This window comes from Heterocephalus glaber, unplaced genomic scaffold (assembly GCF_053883595.1).
Source record: "Heterocephalus glaber isolate CG9 unplaced genomic scaffold, H.glaber_assembly_v1.0 deba00000122, whole genome shotgun sequence".
Taxonomy (NCBI): Eukaryota; Metazoa; Chordata; class Mammalia; order Rodentia; family Bathyergidae; genus Heterocephalus; species Heterocephalus glaber.
In genome coordinates this window covers 62,707,190-62,724,387 of record NW_028258138.1, presented here as the reverse complement: position 1 = coordinate 62,724,387, position 17,198 = coordinate 62,707,190, and the positions used below count along the sequence as shown (strand labels likewise).

The following is a 17,198-nucleotide window of genomic DNA, read 5'->3' as shown; positions in this document are numbered from 1 at the left end:
ACATGGATGATAAATTTATTATACACACATTCACTAGGGAAGTAGAGGAAGAGATGCTAGGCCCTTTGTAATTGCTTTATTTATATGACCCTTTAAAGCTCATGAAACATGTCTCTGAGGTATTTATAATTTTTGTTTTACTCCTCTGAGCATGAGATTCATGAAGTTGGCACAACAATAAGGGAGGAAGTCATATATTTCATATGTCAGCCAGAATTATAGATTAAGGATTCAAACTCACAACCAAATCATGAATCTACAAATGAATTTTCAAAATTTTTCTATGGCTTTTAATTCAACCTAATTCAACATCATGCCCAAGAATTGAACAATCTAAGAAGGATGAACAGGCTTTATTATGTTTAGTCCTATAGTTTTGACACCAAACTGTGAAGGTTTGTATTACATTTTTTTAAAATGGTAGGGCCAGGGATTTAGCTCAGTGATTTCGCTGCCTGCTGCACAAGTGCAAGGACCCAAGTTCGATCCCCGGTACAAAAAAAAAAAAAAAAAATAGAAGAAATGGTAGAAAACTTCTACTCCACAAGATAAAGAAGCTTTTTCTAAGGTTTGAATAAATTTGTAAAGTGGTTTGTGAAAGTTATAGAAAACTCACCTAAGATACTGTATCAATCAGGATCCAGTTGGGACAACCTAGACCATGTCAAGTTTTGCAATAGAAATAATTTAGTACAGAGCATTATTAGCTGCTAAGGGTCTAGAAGAGCTGAGAAAGCAGATACGCCTTCTTAGAGATTAGCAGTTTAGAGATTAGTAACAGCAGGAAGCCACTACCACCCACAATGCTGAAAGGACAACTGAAGGAGATGGTGTGTATCAGATTTCAGTAGAAAGAGCCATTGGATCTATAAGATGTTTAAGATGTCTGCTGGGTGGGAGCTGGGAACATGGAAGAGGGCTCATCTAGGATCACGCAAGAGACAACACCAATACTGGAATTACTGCCTGAACTAGAGGAAAAAGGGAAGAAATTCCCTGGATTCTCTTTTCTTTGCATTCTCCAATTTCCCATTAGTGCTGCTACTGCTGAGCTAGCTAGAGCCAACTGGTCACAGAGTTTGGAAATATCATTTGGAATATCCAGAGTGTGACATAAATCTGGAAACAAACAGATGAATTACAATTACAGTGGATTAAATAAAGAGGATTTGTTTTTCTTACTTAATAAGAGATCTGGAGGTAGACACTTGATAATGCTGGTTTCATGTCTGCATTAGATTTCTGTTGCTGTAACAAAATGTTGAGATAATCAATGCAGAAAGAGTAAAGGTTTTTTTTGTTTCACAGGTTGGAAGGATTCAGTTCACAGTTGGTTGGCTCACTGCTTTTAAATCCTTGGTGAAGCAGTACTGTATATAATGATGAAGGCATGTGGCAGAGAAAGCTGTTCACCTCATGGCCACCTGTACTGAAAAGAGGGAGAGGAAGAGATTCATATTCTACAGTTCTGCTTTACAGACGTGCTCCTAGAGACTTAACTTCCTAACTTTATCCCAGTAGGCTCCATCTTCTAAAGATCCAACCACTTTTGTCCAATAGTACTAAGGCTACAGCACATGGACCTTCGGGGACTTCCAAGATCCAGATTATAGCAGTGTATGAGGTAAAGACTGAGAAACTTGAAATTCCTTGGCCTTTTCCTCAGGCATCTGAGATGACCAGAGGGTCACCAGCATTCATGTCCACATTGCAGATAGGAAGAGGAGGAAAGGACCATTTCAATGATCTGTGTTTTCATTTACCAGAAAAATTAATTTTATTTTTCAATATACCTGATTGACTTCCATTTAATCCAAGCTACTATGTACTAGGCACTCTACTAGAAAATTGAGATACACCAGTAAACAAAGCCGGTAAAAGTCCTTAACCCTTGTAGAGCTTACATTTGGTAAGGACATATGACAGTAAAAAGTAAATGTAGTCTGTTGTTACATGATAAGTGCTATGGATAAAAGAGAGCAAAGTGAAAGGGACTGGGGTCTCCTGAAAAGGTGAGGGTGTTTTCAATTTTATATACGATATCCAGTGTAGGGATCTTTGATACTGAAGTCTCCAGTGATTTTTACTTGTGTGGTTCTATTTCTTCCAGAAAAAAGTCAGGCTGGACCTTCATAGTTAGGGACCATCCCACTTTGCTTGTAACTAGGTCAGTCATGAGAGGTTTTTTGGTTCAAAGTTCTTTCAAAGAGTAATAATTCTCTGTTCTTTAAAGCCAGAATTTCTATGCTTATTTTGTTCCAGATTGCCAAAGGCAGCATATTGAACAGCTAAATCATTCAGCATTTTAAAAATTTCTGCTTATTCTAGTCATTTTGAAGTTTGATTAATTGCCATCAACATGTTCTTTAACAAAACATTTCTGAATTAAAAATTTTAAAATAGATACGCTGGTGTGAAATAGAAATATAACTGAAAACTTTCCAACCACCGATTTCATCCTCATTTTATGCTTAACCACATGATTCTTCTAATTCAAAATTTTTATCTTCTGAGTACTGTAAATTCTCTCCCCAACCCACCACCACCAAGAAGGTGGTACTATATAAAGACAATTGCTTTATTGCAAAAGCTAAGTGTTGCTGACTTTCCCCCTGAATATCCACCTCTTACCTCTCATATATCTCTGGATTTCATCAACTCCAACTCCTCCAGAAGATCTTGTCTTTACATCTATTCCTGTCCTACCCAGCAGCCACAGCACATTCAGTGTGAGGTCCGCAGATGTATATTACTTGCTTTGTCCTGAAGAAGTAACCAGATGAATCTGATGAATTTTAAGCAGAGTATCCTGGAGTTCTGAGTTCTTGTTCTTTTCTGAAAAGAGAAAGAACAATTCTCACTTAAATTCAAAGCCACAGTGTTACTCCAACTCAATTTGTTCACTGCTTAGAATGCCTCATTTCTAAAACTACTTTCTGCCTGTCCTAAGACCTCTTATTAGAAATATTCTTCTGTTTATGAGCTTAGTAGTAAATCAGGAAAGTGCCAGTGTATTTTGGAGTAATCTGGGATTTATGTTTAGATATAAAAACCAGATCATTCAGTTCTGCTTTATTATTTTGGTGTTGGATAGTTTTTTAAAATTGAGCTGCTCTTCGAGTCTTCTATCTTTGATGATGATAGAAAACAGCATTGCTATTTCCATAGGTCATACAGAAGATGACTGAGGAATTCTTTGGCAATTTTGTGAATAATGCTTTTCAGGGTATTTAATTTCGAAATATACCTGAGTCATTGCCAGATTATCGCTACCAGACTGCGATACCCTCAAAGCATTTTTATGTAACTAAAATGGGATATGGAAAAAAAACTTCTGAAGAGGGAGACATAAATTATCAGTGTCCACGTGTGGTACTATGTAGGGGAATACTGCTATAGCTGTAATCCCTCTTGGAATGTATGGAACTTAATGGAATGTGGAACAATTTTGTTGATGCCTGTGATTCATTAACATACCACTACCACGTGAATGAGACCAGGGTTTGTTCCAATATTTACTATCATTGCAATGATTCATCATGTGGAATTACAGGCAGAGTAAAACTATTAGTTATCCAATGGAAAGAATAAACACTTGAACAAAGGTTTATTGGTAGACCCAAATACTTATTAGCTGCAAAGATGAATAATCACAGTTTTACTTTCAAGAAATTTACAATCTAGTCCAGAGCAGACATGACTGTTTTTTTCCTTTCAAACCTAGATGCTCAGAGGAAACATTTCCACACAGACCTCTAGGAAACCGTTACCAAACTACTAGTGTTGGGGTGAAATAGTGCCACTACTAGCAAAAAGTGCTGTTACTGACAAGAGCCAACAATGATGGGGGCTAACTCTGCAGCTGAATTGATGTGTCCCTTCCATGTATTACCTCATGCATTAAAACTAGGATTGGAACCCTGGCAGTCTGAATTGAATCTTGAACTATTGACACTATCTAATACTGCCTTATACAGTGGAGCTCTGAGTTATGGCAGGCCTGACATATGAACAACTTGGGTTATGACTGGAATTTTAATTTTAACTTACTACCAAAATCTTGAGTTATGACCTGAATGCCAGCTGCTTATGCTTCCAGATGGTCTCAGATGCAGATTTAATCCTCAAAGAGTTTTGGAAGGAACATTGTAATTTCACTCTTTTCATTCCTAATTGCATGGATTTGGGCCTTTTCTTTCCTTTTTATGATAAGGTTGGCTAACAGTTTGTCAATTTTGTTTATTCTTTTGAAGAACCAACTCTTTACTTCACTGATTTTTTTGTATCATTCTCTTAGTCTCCATTGCATTGATTTCTGCTCTAATCTTTATAATTTCCCCTCTTGTATGAGCTTTGGGTTTGTCCTGCTCTTCTTTTTCTAGAAGCTTGAGGTTTAGCATCAGGAACATTGCAACACCCTTTCCTGTGTGAGATCTGCTTGTATACAGGAGAGAGACTTTGAAGGCTGTGTAGAGGAGTCTGAGACTTCAATTGATCAACTTGATTTACAACCAGCCCTCAAAAATGAATTGAGTTCATAAGTCAAAGGTCCATTGTATATTCTATCCTTAATGAAGACCTTCAGCTTTTTAAATCAAAACCTTAAATTTCTCTTAAAATGTTTTTTTCTTTAAATCAAGGAGTCCAAATATCTTTATTGTGTTTATTTCACATTTTTCTAAACTTGTAATCCTTTTAGACACTCTTCTTATTCATTCATTGTGGTTTGACTGAACAGTGCTAGGTTCTGGCCAAGATATTGGAAATAGTAATGAATAAGACAAAGAAGTTTCTACCTCATGGACCTGACATGCCAAGTCCTTCTGAATCATTGTCTGGGCTTTACTTAAAAATTCTCTCATAGAGTGTGAATTAAGGAGAGGCCTGACTGAAAGGACACTGTCTTCAGAGACTAAAGTGCCAATGGGATCGTTACCACTACTGCTACATCACAGTGGAGGGATCTGTGTCTCTCAGTCTAAAAGTGAAGCTGACTTAGTTATCATTATTGCAGTTTTAGACTGATAAGATCAGAGAAGAATGGCAGATCAGGTTGTCAGGATGTAGTAAAGGCTTGAGTGTGAAACTTCAAGACAAGGCCAAGGGAGAGTGTGAGAAGCATACAACAATAAGTTCTTTAGTGTGAAGGTAGGAGAATTACTTCCAACGTATGTTTGTAGACCCAAACTGATGCTAAGATTCATGGAGTCACTGTAAGCCTCAGTGAGATAGGAAGAACATTTTCTAGGCAAGCAGGGGTAGATAGAGAATAGACCATCAACCACAGTGGACTGAGCCATGTGATCCTGGTTCTTAGGCAGGAAACCAAGGTCTCTAGGGGAAATAGCAATAGATCATATTTCTGGAGAACAAGGTAAAGCTCCAGTTAACTTTTATGATTCAAGTCCCTGGAAGAAAATGTAATGTAAATTTAGTAAAGTCAAGAACATGTGTACAAGGAATATGCACTTAAATTTATAAGCTCCTAGATTCATATGTGTGAAAATAAGAGAGATGAAAAACAGCTATCCAAAAGAACCAAAGGGCTTGAGAACCAAAAGGAACAGCTTCTGAGCTGGGCTTTCCAGCTGCCTGATAGTGTGAAGGTGAATGATGCAGAAGTAAAAACAGGGTGCAGTTGGCTCTGAGAGTTAAGATTAGCACCAGATTAGAGGTATCCTGTCAGTGAAAGGCCTGCAATAGTGCATGATGACAGAGACCAAGGCAGAAATGTCAGAGACAGGTGAGAACAGAGTTCAAGGGCAATCACTGCTTCCTTTACCCGCTGTGGAGGGCCTGGCTCCTGTGACGGTCAGACAAGGATGAAACACTGGGCACAGAAGGCCTTGCAAAGGTATAGGTGATTCGTTGACACCATTCAAAGTTTAGGCCCACTGATAAGTTTGATCCTCTTTTTATTAACTCTCCTTCGGAATCTTTCCTCCTAAGTTATCCTGAGAACCCCAAGGTAAGAACGGGATCACCAAAAAGATTGAACAGATGTATAGTTAAGGTTTACCACAGACCACATTACTCACCACCACCCTCCTGCACAAGGTCAAGGTTGTCCTCAAAACATGAAGCAGCACTTTGCAGACTCAGAATCAAAGGTTGTCAGGGTTTAGTGGTAGGGAAGCAAGGTTACTCTAACATATACAGTTTTCTGTTGTGAGGTGTATTATAATAGCCAATCACTTTTAGCATATATGCATGTTTATGTTTGCTGCTAAATTCTCATTTTATATAAAAAAACTACCTTGAGCATCTACTATGAGTTAGACACCATAGACACCAGGGTAGATTCTATCACTGTGTTCTGTCATTACTTCTCACAACTCTGTATGTATTGTTTTTCAAATGGGAGAATGTGTCTCAAAGAAGCTTGAGGAAGTATCTCAAGCAGCTTGTTCAAGCTCACAGAGCAAATAAGTGGGGCATTCTCTGTGACTTCAGCCATATTATGTTCAAATCCTCAAACTTGTCCTACTTTCTTTAATCACTGAGGCATTGAACTTGCTGTTCCTTCCTCCATTATTACCCCACCCATACCCACAGACCTTTTCTCTGCCTGGTTCACTTCTACTTGACCTTTGCATCAGGGCTTAGCTCTCAGTTCCTCCAGAAGTTCTTCCTGCCCCACCCTCCCCACCTCCAGTTTGGTTAGCTGCCCTCCTACATGCTTCCATTTCCCCGTGCCAGTACTCATCATCTCGTACCAACACTGCCTATTCACTGGGCCCTGTCTCTCACCAGGCTGCAGTCTCCCTGAGGCTAGGGGCTGTGCCTGGCTCATAGTAAGGGTTCCATAAATTTCTTTTTAATGCAAACTAAGATCCAAGTTTTAGAATTGGGGGAGAAATCAAAGTCAGGGATACATTTCAGGTCACAGTGACTGGGAACAGGACCAAGATAGCCAAGTAGGACTGGCTTAAATTTTTCTCTTTAGAAAAGCTCTTTCTTCTGGGGCAGAGAAAGCCTTTGGGTGGAGGTTTGGAGGAGATCTCATGTGACTGGCCCTGGACATTGGGATCCATTACAGCCTGGTTCCAGAAGGCAGAGGCAGAGACACTTAGTGGTACTGATTTTGTAATAAACTAGGGAGGCACAACCTCAGAAGATGTCTTCCCCTAGATGCCAGGGTGTCTAGCTTGAGTCCTGCTTTTCATATGTGGTAGTGCAGGGGAAATGGGATTGAATATGCTGTGCAGGGAGAAAACATGGATAAGGGGAACTGTAGTAGAACCTTCCTCTCTGACCTCTAGACCCAGGCCTCAAGTTCTAGCTTCTTTTATTTTATTTACCACCACCTTTTGGCCCTTGCACACCTAATTCTTGTCCCTAAGTCCAAACACCTTTCTACTTGGTTCTTCCATCAGATACTCTTTGCTTGCTTCAGCCTTGCCTTTGCAGCATGTGTCCTACATCCGGGGTCCATTGTAATCATCACTGCTTTTCAGCCTAACTCACTGCCAAACACTGGTCCCCAGGACCTTTCTCTTGAGCCAGCTGTTGACCTGGCTTCTGCCCTCAGATCCCACCCCGCCCCACCTCAGGCTAGATCTTCAGCTGGGAATTTACCAACCTCCAGGTGAGATTTTTATATCAGATATTGACACTGTGTTTTGAATTTTAACTAACATATGCCTTAATGTATCAAGAGACCATATGAGGAGGTGAAGGTGATCTTAGCCCTGGAGAGATCTGAGAATAGAGTAGGTCTTGTCCTTCATCACCCACTTATCAGCAAATATTTGCCAATAATCTACCAGATGTCATTTGCTTGATGCACACAAATTAGAATAAAAATACTAAAAAAGACAGAACAATATTTAAAAATTAGTGACCCACTATTATGCCAATTTAATTTTTTTCTAAAGAAATTAATGTTTGTTACTTAGGTGCCAGATACTGCTCAGGCCAGAATGTGAAATCCTTAAGCCAAATTGCACCACATGATCCATATGATTGTTACTTCACTGGGCAGGAGACTGCTTGCTCATTACCTGATTCAGGGTTTCTTCCTCTACTCCTCTCATCCCCAAGGACTGTACACCTTCATATAGCCAAGTGTCAATTTCACCTTCTCATAGCTTCAGCCCAATTGGCAGCCTGCAGTTTAGGAGAAACAAATCCTGTGTAAGAAACAACTCACCAGTGTGTGAGGCAATGGGTAAATCATCTAGTTTCTGGTTTTGAATCTTAATGGATTCTTGTAAGGGAGACAAAGGCACAGAACACACCTCTCATAAAAAGAGTATTTTGGAGGTTATTGAACTCCATAGCCAGATCCAGGATTACTGGAAACCATTAAGTTTAGCAACTTTGTGAAGAGACAAGTGTCAAGCTGGATATAAGTGGCATCTTTAAGTGGACCCAGAATCTCCCCTGGAGCTATATTCATCATTGTTAAGGACACCGAGAGACACATCTCCCAACCCTGTCAAGCATTTACCATACTTTACCTCCCAAGTATTTATCAGAAATCCTATTCCCTCGAGGACTACAGCTAAAATGCTTACTTCCTCTGGGACTAACAGGTGTTGAGCCTATAGCCCTATCTGGTGAGGCATCAATAGGGCACAGTCTTCCAGGGAAAATGCAGGCCTAATTCAAAAGACTGAATTAAATAGTGGCATTTCTGGTGTTCTTTAGGCCCTGGAGAGATATTTGACAATAGGAGACTTTTCTGCACAAAGGAGTGTTCAGTGTCTCCTGTCCCACCAGATCACATTAACAGCCTCCTTGACCTTTCCTCAGTAGGTGTCTGCCTTTTGTCTTTGGCTGACAACTTTATCAGGGAATGGCTCCTAGATCAGAAGTTCTTACTCAGGCAAGGGAGGAGATCTACATTCTCCTAGACTGTGTATGTTAGAAACCTTGGGGAAGCACTTTGGACCTCACTCCCCACCCTACGGTGATTATGAGTCCCTCTTATTTGATAATTGTTGAAGGGCTTAGTGGGTTGTAGGGTGCAGGTTAGCACAGACTGCTAAATTGCCCATATGTAGAGCTGTTTCTCCGTCCAACTTGGAAAGAAATGCCACAGACAGATGATGTCAGTGACACTGGAAGGGAGACTTGTTAAAATGTGGGTTCTTACTGGGTGCGAAACTTTTCCAAGGACCTCAGGAGCTGATGAGGAATGTAGACTGGAGCAGTTGTTCTGGAGAGAAATTTGGCAGTACATGGTGAAATTAAGTGTGCCTACGCCCTATGACCCAGCCAATCCTCCCTGGACTCTACGCTCTAGAGAAACCCAGGCCTCAGGCCATAAAGAGCTGTGTGTGAGGATGTTCACCGTAGCACCGGGTATAGGAATGGTAACTATGATCATGATGATACTGATAATGGCTTTCACTCACTAGATGCTTATGATACAAAATATGTATTCTCCACTACCCATGAAGTAGATCTTTTTAATATCCCTATTTTAGAAATAAGAAAACTGAGTTGGGGAGCTGCCTGAGCATGAGATAAATTAACACAGCTGGTAAATAGGTTATGATGCCAGGCAGTCTGGCCCCCAAGGGTGCACTCTCAGGGATCATGGATTATAGTCTATCCTGTGACTTCCCTGGAGTAGTGTGCATCAAGCACATGGACAATCTTAAAGGCATAGTGCTGAATGAAAAGAAAAGCAAGAGAAAAAATGAGTTCCATAGTCTAATATATATGTTTAATGTTTACAGAGATAATGCAAAATCATAAAAATTCAAATATATACTATGTGCACACACCCAAGGACATATTAGTATCAGAGTGCCAGAACTGACAAATAGGAGCCCAGGGATAAAGAAGACATGTACAACAATGAAACAGAACAAGAGAGCTTTATCTGGGATGACTGGAAGTACTTGGTTGTTTTCTCCTATAATTTATCACCCCCACCATAATTTTCTTTATGAAACTAAATCCAATGTTCCAGCCCATCTTTAGAGAGGATCAGAAAAAGCATATATGTTTGCTTTCTCTTCCTCAGGGCTCCATCTAGTGAACCCAGAGTCCTGCAGTATGTGTGCATTCTACCTGGGGTATTACTCCACCTTATGGTGTAAGTTCAATTATCTCCATTTCACAGATGAGAAGTGGTTCAGAGAGGAAGCGAACTGCAAATTATCAGCATATCAGAGGTTCAGCCCTGTGGTTTACAGCACACCATGTAATGGTCCTGGAAGCCACTGGTTTCATCTATAGAAATAGCCACTTTTTCTCAGAAACCCTTTCCCTCTCCTGAAGATAACTAAGTTTAAATGTGATCACCATGGGTTGTTTTTGTTATTTCAACTGTACACAAATGAAATTCTCTTGTGTTGGGATTCTTTCACTTAACATTATGTTTGAGTCTCATCTGCAGTAGTATGTTCATTTTCACCACTAAATAATATTCCACTTAATAAATTTATCACAATTTTCTAACTTATTCCTTTCTTAATAGATACTTGGGCTATTTTCAGTTGGGGCTGTTGTGAACAACGTTGTATGATTATTCTTGAGCACTAGGGAGTAGACTTTTTGGCATTTGGGTATGCATACGTACAGCTAGAACACATATACTTCTGGTGAATAAGATATATAGGAGCTCATTGGTTTGAATTGAGCTTCTGCACTAAACCCAGTGGAGTCACTCATGCTGAAGTTTTATGTCACCAAAGCAAATCTAAGCTATTTCATTAGTGATTCATGAATTGGGCAGCTTCCCATCTATGAAACAGAAAGACACCGTTAAGCCAACAGAACAGTTGATTTATGTAAGGAAGAAGGAAACAGAACAGTTCAAAAACATCTTTGTTACTTCAAGTTTTTATCCTTATAAGGGTAAAATTGGTCTGTTTGGGGATTTAGCTATCATCTTTTCCCTGAATTCTCATAAATTCAGATCTTACAGCAAACAATTTAGCTTTTGGTTTGGTGATGTGGAGCCTTAGCATGAGTAATTCATTTTGGGCTGGTCTGTTGGGGCCTACTTCAGGAGCTAAGTTCAAATCAATGGTCATTGTCTTAGACTATTTCATGTTGCAATAATTGAATACTACAGACATGATAATTTATTTTAAAAAATAAAACTTTTGTTAGCTCTTGGTTCTGGAGGCTGGGGCGGCGGGGGGGGTGTGTTTCATCTGATGAGGACCTTATTGGTAATGGGGGCTCTTTGCAGAGTTCTGAGGTAGCACAGCATCACATGGTGAGAGGAAAACATTTATAAGAGAGAGAAAAACTGGCTTTTATAACAGGTCCAGTCTCACGATAACCCATTAATCTATAGCTTAGTCACCTTTTAAAGGTTCCAGCTGGTCCTCCCTCTTAATGCCTCACAGCAGGGGTTAAATTTCAATGAGTTTTGAGGGGAACATTTGAACCACAGATAATTTTATTTAACAATAATAATAACTATTTTTAATATTTATTGAGTGGTTATTTTGTGCCAGGCATTATGCTAAGTACTTTCCATAAATTCTGCCATTCATTTCATTAAAAATCCAGCAATAACCTAAGAGTGCACTTTCATATGAGCAAACCTGAGGCTTAAAGAGATCAAGGCCACACAGATAGAAAGCTCCAGAGCCAAGAGTGAGGTCTATCTGGTTCAAATTTAGCACCCTGAGCCTTCCCATTATATGGCTTCTCTCAGTCCTTAGACTGGCTTTTTAGCCTTGCTCTAGAGAGTCCCACTTCTTTTCTCCATGATAGCAAGGCCATTTAGCATTACTTATTTTTTTGGAACCAGAGATCGAACTCAAGACCTTGTGCTTGCCAGGCAGGCACTGGTGCCACTGAGCTAAACCTACAGCCCTTAGCATTACTTTTTGATTGACCAGTTGGCTTCTGAGTGAGAAGCTCAGAAGCTTCAGTCTAAAGGGGCCCTTTCTTTACATGTCAAACTATGGCGATGGTGATCTGGCTCTTTCTTTTGTGATATCTTTATTGCCTCTGTACATACCCATTTTCCTCCCTCCACTGTCAGTATCTTTCTAAAAGGTCCACTGCTGAACTTCCTGCCAGCTATGTCCCTAATACTGCAGGCTAATCACTGAGCAAGTACTGGGAAAGGTCAGAAGGGGTCCTCATGACTCAAACTTGGGGGGCTCAGAGAGATCATGAAGAGGGCTCTGTGAAGCAATGTAGGGAGCCAGGCTGGTGGAGGAGGGGACATTCTTTCAAGGTTATCCTGCATAAAGTAAATGCTTTTCCATTTCTACTGTGCAAAGAGAGGCACAAAGTTCTCATCCCTGGCCTCTTGCCATCCAATCCAGACCAAGTGACATGTTTGTAAGTAGGGTGCTCTTGATAAAGCCTTGTAATGTCTGGGACAAAATACCAAAAGCTCACAACTTAAAGGAGGAGAGATTTGACTTGGCTCACAGTTTCAGAGGTTTCAGTCCTGACTGGCTGGCTCTAACATACAGACATCATGGTAGAAGGACATGTTGGAACAAAGTTGCTTACTTCATGGCAGCTGGGAAGCAGAGCACAGGGAAAGAGAGCCAGCAAGAGATGAGCCTTTCAAAGGCATGCTGCCAGTGACCCACCTCCACCAACAAGGCCTTATCTCCTAGCAGCACATTCACCCATGAATGCCATGAATTAATCCACTGAGGAGTATAGAGTGTCCTCATGATCCAACCAGCTCTCTGAGGGTCTCTGTATTCAGCCAAGTTGACAATTAAGATTAACTAGCACACCCATGTTTGCCTTGCACTTTACACCTTTCTTTTTTGTTATATAGAAAACCTCATCTGATTCCTGGCAGGATTTTTGTGAGGTAAAAAAAAAAAAGTGCAGCAGAATAAGTTTTACAGTTGCATAAGCTGAATCCAGAGGAGCCAAAGAACTTGCCAGTGTTGCTTAGTTTAGCTAAATAACAACAGGCCTAGGACCAGGGTTCAAGTCTCTATGTTTCTAGTTTAATTTTCTTGGCTTGACCTTGCCACTTCTATAACAAGGGTTATGAGCATTTAAATCAATGCCTCTTGATAACTCTTTGAGTGCCAGGCATTTTTTAAAGCAAGTTATGGGGCGTAAAGAGAATAGTCCTCAGGGAATAGACTATTGGAGAAATAAAAAATATTTAAAATCTTTTTACTGAAATATAACGGATGACCACAAAAGGACAAAATCCTATGTACTCAATCTGTTCAGTGAACTCTCACACAAAGAGAACACAATTGTGGACTCACTCTCTAGATCAAGAAATACAACAATATTGGCACCCTGGCAGCCCTCTTTATGCAAACAATTAAAAGTGCTACTAGGCAGGCAAAAATTAAACAGAAATAAGACCTTCAGAGGGTAATGGAAGAAACAAAGTTCCTGGAGAGGCTTCCCAGGGGAGGTGAGCTGAACATCTGCCTGGTGCGGGTAAATGTGGGGCTGTGGTGGTGGTGGTGGGGATAATGAGAAGGAAGAGCGAAGAACAGGGATGAGTCTTTTGTTAGCCCCCTCGGAGGGAAGGGAAAGTGGCTAGAGAAGGCCTACGAAACTCAGCAGCTGAAAAGACCCCAGGGCTGCTGCTACCTGGCACTAAACCTACTTCTGGGCTGGTGGTAGGGGCGAGCCCTTTTCACCTTTCCTTCCCCAAGCACTCCCAACCTCACTCTCACATTCTCTCTGTGAAGTTCCTATGTTAAGATATGTGAGGAAATGTCAAATGTACCCAAATGAGAAGAGTTAGAAGAGACTCTTGTGGCTTTAGCTCACTGTTTGACTCCAACCTACTGAGGTACAACCTGAGACCAAGATGCAGGACCAAAGACCACACATACACTCCCTGATCAACTTAGAGAGCCTTGAGAAATAGATGTAGTTTAACTAGATCCTACTGAAGGAAAGGCTATTGCAGTGTTTGGAGAATACATGATGTGGGTGGTCAAGGACATAAAACTTCAAATTTTCTTATGTTCAAATTATAATCGCTTCATTGAATGTGAGAGCATCAGAATTCCACCATCAGAGCATGCTAATTGTGCCGTTTTCTGAACACGCATCTAATTACTTCACTTTTCCTTGCCCTCAGTCACCTTCCCTCACACTCCAAACCAACTTTTTTCTTTATCCCATTAATATTCCTAAACCATGTCCTCTGCAAGACAGGCTTAACATTTGGATCTCCTGATTTGACACATTTATGTCTCATGCATAAACTCTCTTTTGCAAAACATACCCTTCAATGACTGGCATGCTAAGCAGTAGGCAAATGGACCTGGCTCAGTAAGAATATCAACTATATTTTCTATTTTAGCTTTTTATTTTTATGCTTTTATTTTAAAAATAGTGAACTACATCTACCAAATTAACTTCGTAATTCAGGACTTTTCAGAAAATACTACTTCACCTCATCCCAGGAAGGGTATTGCTAAGCAAGATAGACTTGTTTTACTTTACTTTGGTTTTTAATAGGCCTCAGGATTTCAGTGCTGCTTGATCTTTTTGAATTTTATCCATGAGCTCTAGAAGGCTTTCTAGCAGCCTAGGTAGAGAGGTTCTGTGTAGATCTTCATTCTCCTTGCTCTAGTAAGGGCAGCCCCAGGACCTATGGCTGCTTTGCAAGTTGTGTGGGAAGGAGCAAGCTTTTGGACCTCTTCCAAAGCAAGAAGTCAAACTAGAGAGTGCAATGAGGGAGAGGTGGAGTAATTCTTCCAACATTTGAACTCTGGATTAACATTTTATCATGTTGGCATAATGCTGTTAGAAGTTTTTAAAAACACAACATTGTTAAGACTTATAATAACCACTTATATTTAATCTTTGTTTGCTTGAACAGCTAAAAGATCTTGCGGCCTCTTGAGAGGCCCCTTTTCAAAGTGAGAATGAGAGGAAGAAAACACAAATTTCGATGACAAAAGTGTTAGCCAAAATAAGCCTGTAATGGGAGTGCCAGGAATGTGGAGTTCAGCTTACAACAATGAAAAATAAATAAGCCCCAAAAGAATATTAAAGGAAGTTCAGCATTGATCCTGAACCTAGTAAGTAGGGTACATGACAAGGAAAGGGGAATATATTCATCAGTAACTAGGATATGTAAAAACGATCAGATTTGTTGTTGAATTTCTACTCGCTATGAACCTGCCTAATTTGAAGGGATTTGCCCAAGGTCTCCTACTTGGAACTGTATTTAAATTCAGCTCTCTCTGATTCCAAATGTCATGTTCTTAACACAAAATTCCATGGACTCCTCAAATGATTTCCAATCTATTGGGAGTACAGGGGGGTGGCCTTGGAATTTCTTCCTCCCATTTGGTATTTTTTCAAGTGATCTTATATTGCTTTTCTAATGAAAAGTGAACTTAATACATCCTACTTAAAACAAACAAACAAACATTGCACACTAGAGAACTATTGCCAGTCAGGAGAAGAAATAGCATTCCAACCATCTCAAACTACTTTGCTTGTATGAGTTTATTTTATCCCTCTTTTTTTAAAAGGCCGAAATACCTTTCTGATACGAGAAGTTCCTTACTGTAGCAATTATTTCCACTTGATTTCTGTTGGGTCCATCTTTTTTTTTTTCTTGGTACCCAGGAATGAACTTGAGACCTTGGGCTAGTGAAGCAGGCAGAACCACTGAGCTAAATCCCCAGCCTGGGTCCATCTTTTAAAGGTCAACCCCATTATCTTTCTTCATATAAGGCAAAATACAGTTATATTTAGTTAGGGTTCTTCAATAGGAGCCCCATTAGGATAGACAGACATATAGATACATTCTTGTGTTGTTTAACTATGAAGATATGTTCTGAGAAATATGTCCTTAGGCTACTTCATCATTGTGTGAACATCACAGGGTGTACTTGCACACATCTAGATGACAAAAGTCAGTCATTTAATGTGGCCTCTTGACGCAACCAACATGAGACATATGAGCTTGTGACAAGCATAAATAACATGGCATATTATATTAAAATAAAAAAATACATAGCACTAAAATATGACAATATGCATAGTGTAGTAAATACATAGTCATTTATCATTATTATCAAGTATTCTATACTGTGCATAACTAAGTTATGCCACCCATTTGTATGACTCTCAGCTCTGTAGGTATGTTTATACAACTATCACCACAAACATTTGAGCAATACACTGTACTATGATGTTGTGATGGCTATAGGTCACTAGGCAACAGGAATTTTTAACTACATTATAATCTTATGAGACCACAATCATATATGTGGCCTGTCACTGACTGCAACATCACTGTACAGCTCATGGTTGCATAAAAATAGAGGAAAGAGGAGAGGAGATTTTTAGGGGAATGTGATTGCAGAGACTGAGAAGTCCCAAGACAAGCAGTGTAAACTGGATACCTTGGGATGCCAGCAGCTTGACTCAAGTCCAAAGAGTTCAGAACCTGAAGGGGCCACTGGAATAAGTCCTGGATCCAGAGAGCCTGGAATGCTGAAGTCAAGGGCAGGAGCTGGCATGTCCTGGCTGTGAGAGGAGATTGCCTTTTGTGCTCTGATGGTGCCGCCCACACTGGAGGAGATCTTCCCCTTTCTGCCCACTGGCTCACACACCAGTCTCCTCTCCAAACACCCTCAGAACCACACCAATCAGTAACGCTTTACCAGTTCCCGAGGTATTCCTTATTCCCTTCGTGTTTACATCTAAAATTAACCAGCCCAATGGGTGAGCTTTCAAGTTCATTTTTTTTTTTAATTGATGAGTTTCCCAGTGGACTGGAGTAAAGTATTCTTAATAACTGAAGTTAAAGAATGCTCAGAACACAGTGACTAAAGAGCTCTGGTCTTTGAAATTCTATGTCTGAAGGACAGTTTTCTATGTAATCAAAGGAACCCATACAAGTTCAGGAAGAGGGCTGCCAAAATGGAGAAGTTGGGACTACACTAAAAAACTTACCTTTTTTGTAATGATTTTTAAAACTGACTTCAATTCTGGGATGTTCTCTTTATTCCCATGTTCATGTGAATTGACTGATCACAGCTTCATGCTAGTTGACTTCAAAGGTTATCCAAGAGGACATTTCTCTGACTCTCTAAAACTTATACTATGATGCAAACTTACTAATGTGAAAACACAAGGAGAAAAGAAAGCAAATGAAGATCGAAAAAGATTGGCACATACCAGCATGACAATTCTGTCATATGAAACCATCATCTTCTATTCTTCTTTCCCTTTCCTCCACTGTTGTGTTTTATAGCTTGTCTTTCTAAAAAGTTTTATTGTGACTGTGCTAGTTTGGGCCT

The 17,198-nt window shown here is 40.0% G+C and overlaps 1 long non-coding RNA gene across 2 annotated transcripts; it reads right to left on the bottom strand.

The window, feature by feature from the left end:
* Positions 1-338: 338 nt before the first annotated feature.
* LOC110350788 (uncharacterized) lies at positions 339-16,435 on the bottom strand. Of its 2 annotated transcripts, none has more exons than XR_002397656.2 (4): positions 16,299-16,435; positions 8,004-8,109; positions 2,632-2,835; positions 339-1,429 (listed from the first exon to the last, which is right to left on the bottom strand). It is a non-coding gene; the product is annotated as an uncharacterized LOC110350788 (long non-coding RNA). The 2 variants fall into 2 exon arrangements; XR_002397659.2 differs by having other exon boundaries at positions 339-1,424.
* Positions 16,436-17,198: the final 763 nt, after the last annotated feature.